Here is a 3,232-nt window from a genome sequence, read left to right as displayed (position 1 = left end):
TTTTTTTTTTTTTTTTTTTTTTTTTTTGTTAAAAGTGTCTGATACTACAGGTGGGAAGAGGGCACTTACACATTTCAATATGAAAAAATGACTTTTCCCCCATGACTGGATTTTTAAAAGGGTTGGTTTTTCTTTTATAGGCACTGGAAAAATATCTAATTGATGACTCCTGAGGTTTCAGCGGTGATAGATTCAATTTTTTTTCATGTATAATTGTATAGGTTTAAGTATTCAAAAAAGGACAAAGTCAGAGGAAATTAAATTTCTTCTACTATTTAACACTTTAATTTAATTAAATTGTTCTTCAAAAGGAGTATTGCCAGAATTATGCTTCCAGTGGACTGATACCACAATGATTCTGTGATTAGAACCTCAAGAAACCATTATAAGAAAGAGAGAAAGCACGTTAAGGGGAAAGAGAGAGAATGAAGAAAGCTTGGGAGGGAAATTAACTTGGTTTGCTGTTGGGTTTTAATGCTTTTAGAAGCTAATTTGTAAATTACTGATATTAATCTGTGCCTCTGGTGGTTAATTTTTTTAATCTTTGGGGTTTTCTGATTCTTTCTCTGACTCCTGGATTGTACACAGCACTCTATACTGGGAAAATCATTACCGATTAGCTTTATAATTCAAAATGGCCACAGATTTCCATGTGACACGAGGTAGTTTTCCAACCAACATTGGTTTCCATCAGAGAGACACTGTGTATTTTGTATTGGTTCTTGGCTTTGAGATCCTAGGATTATAAAGTGCAATGTAAAGGCAAAGGTGGTTTGTGCTCAACGGATGAGTCAAGTGAATCTCAGGTTATCTGATTTGCCTGAGAACATGTAATCAGACACTTAGCAAAATGAAAAATGAGAGACTTCTTTTGTTGTCATGACTTTCTGTCTGTGAAGTGATACTTTTCCACTATAGCTGTAGATTTGGAGCTGAAAATGCACAGACCTAATCAGTTAAGAATTTAGGAACCTGAAAAAAACGGCTTATAAGATTTACAAACCAACACGGAAATGTATGAGGTACTTCAGGCACCCAGACAATCCTTCTGAGACAAAGGAATGATGTTGAAATTGTATTTGAATTGCTGATATTTAGGAAGCATAATTGGCAAGGAACTGCAAGGCACAGGGACCTTGGATGGTACTGACATTCTGTGTCTAAGCACGTCACAGCACTGGTTCCCAAATGACTGGTCTCCAGTGACAGAACTATCTAGATCACACTGCATCTGGCTCTCAAAAAGTGGCTCTCTTGTCCAGCAATGTGGCCACTTGCCGGGTATGTGACTCCAGGTGCCAAAATGCCCCCCGGCGAACGGTAGGCTGGAGTCATCTGATAGTGAGCAAGCAAAAGAGCTGGAGAGTCACTTCCTGATAGCCATGGTCTCTGCTTGAATGGTTGCTTGGGTCCCACACTGAAGTCATCGGCATCAAGGATTATAACAATATTCCCTGCTACTTGTGATGGGATTTTTTAATTTTTTTATTAATCAGAATTGGGTCCTGCTGGGAAAATTGCCTTATCAGTACACACTTAACCTCAAGCCTTATCGTAACACTTCAGAGTTCACTACTTCTAAATCTGCAAATACCCGCCACTGTGTGTCTTGTTCTTCTATGGACAAAGACTTGCAGAAAGATACAGAAATTCTGGTCATTTTAGAGCAAAACTCTCCAAACCGAACAAATAAAAGTGAGACCAGCATGTGTTTATAAGTTCAGGGAAAACTCAATTAAAAGAATACTAATGAATTGTCCTCTGTCTTCAAAGATACACCAGCTGCTGCTTTAGCTTTATGCAAAAGTTGACTTAGATACGGAGAAGTCTTTCTTGCTGGCACTGGAGAGTAAATTTTAATTAGTGTAAGCTGTTCCAGATTGCTTCCACGTCTCTCCTGCTGGCTGAATCGTACACATCAATTTCTTCTAACACTTTGCCCTTTTTTGAAAGGATTTTTTTTTTTTTCCTACAGTTTCTTTTGGAAGAGAATCTCATTCATGCTATGCACCTATTTTATATCCTATATTGCTATCAGTTTCTTCTGATTACTTCCAAGTAGATTACTAGAGGAGGCTTTCCTTGAAACAAAGAAAGTTGGAAGTGATAAAATTCAATAGACTGAAAGTATATCGGGTTTAATTGGTTTGTATAATGTGAAAGGAAGCCTTCTATCCATTAGAATGTCTGCATTAATGTTGACATGCCATTTTCTGATGTCTCTTACTTCACATAAATTAAAGGCTTATTGACAGCTTTTCTTGGATGATGTCAAGGAAAATCAAATGCCTCTAAATACAGGGGTTAACATCTTGAATTACATGAACCTGAATATTTTTACACTCTTTTATAGGACACACCAGTGAAAATCAGAAGGAAAAATGTTGAATAATTCATTTTCCTTTTTTGTTTAATATTGTGTCCATAGTACTTATTTACCTTATTTATATTAATAATATATTTCTTTTACCACACACGTGTTACCTGGAATAATTATACCTATTTCCTTGAAGAACCACTTCAGTGACTCCTTTTTTATTCTCATTTTCTAAGATAGGCTTTATCAGTGTGCAGATGCTATACAGTAATGGTAATTCATAATTTAGTCAACGCTGTTCCTTAGACACTGCTAGATGGACACAGTACACTAGTGCTGGGATTTTCCTTTATTTGGCAGGAAATCTAACTCAAAATACCTGTAAATAGCTTTGCAGACAAATGAAATGGGTGGTGTTTGGTTTTGTTATTGTTTTATTTCATATGACAGGTTGATAAATGAGATGTGATCTGTAAAGCAAGGTGCCTGGGACAGATGTAGAGCAGCCCAGAAGGAGGGGACAGCTAGATAACACTGACAAAGAATGTGATGTTGATGGCTTGGATAGTTCAGGGTTTAAAAGGTTCTGCCAAAGACAGGAAGTTGCTTTCTTTGGGGCCTGATAAAGGAGTAATATAAGTAATGTATCTTGGGAATTACTATTTATGTTTTAAACAGTGTCCAGGTTTTTTTTATACAACATCATGATTGCCTGGTTTGTACTATCTTAAGCTCTTTCCACTTTCTATTGTGTTCTAGCTACACACTAACACACCTGTGTTTGTTACAGTCCATATTGTCTTTCCAGAGAAGCTGTTGTGCAGGCATCTAGGATTTCTAAATATTAGGCAAGGCTGCAATTTGTGTGCTTGGCTATTTGGCAATGGGTGCCCTGCTTCCCCCTTCCCCCTCCAT

The 3,232-nt window shown here is 37.1% G+C and overlaps 1 protein-coding gene across 12 annotated transcripts in view; it reads left to right on the top strand.

Annotated features, from left to right (window-relative positions):
• ABLIM1 (actin binding LIM protein 1) overlaps nucleotides 1-3,232 on the top strand; it is a 197,014-nt gene that overhangs the window by 111,048 nt on the left and 82,734 nt on the right. The window lies entirely within an intron of this gene.

The sequence above is a fragment of the Calidris pugnax genome, unplaced genomic scaffold (assembly GCF_001431845.1).
Source record: "Calidris pugnax isolate Ruff unplaced genomic scaffold, ASM143184v1 scaffold4, whole genome shotgun sequence".
NCBI lineage: Eukaryota > Metazoa > Chordata > Aves > Charadriiformes > Scolopacidae > Calidris > Calidris pugnax.
This window is presented reverse-complemented; position numbering and strand designations above follow the sequence as displayed.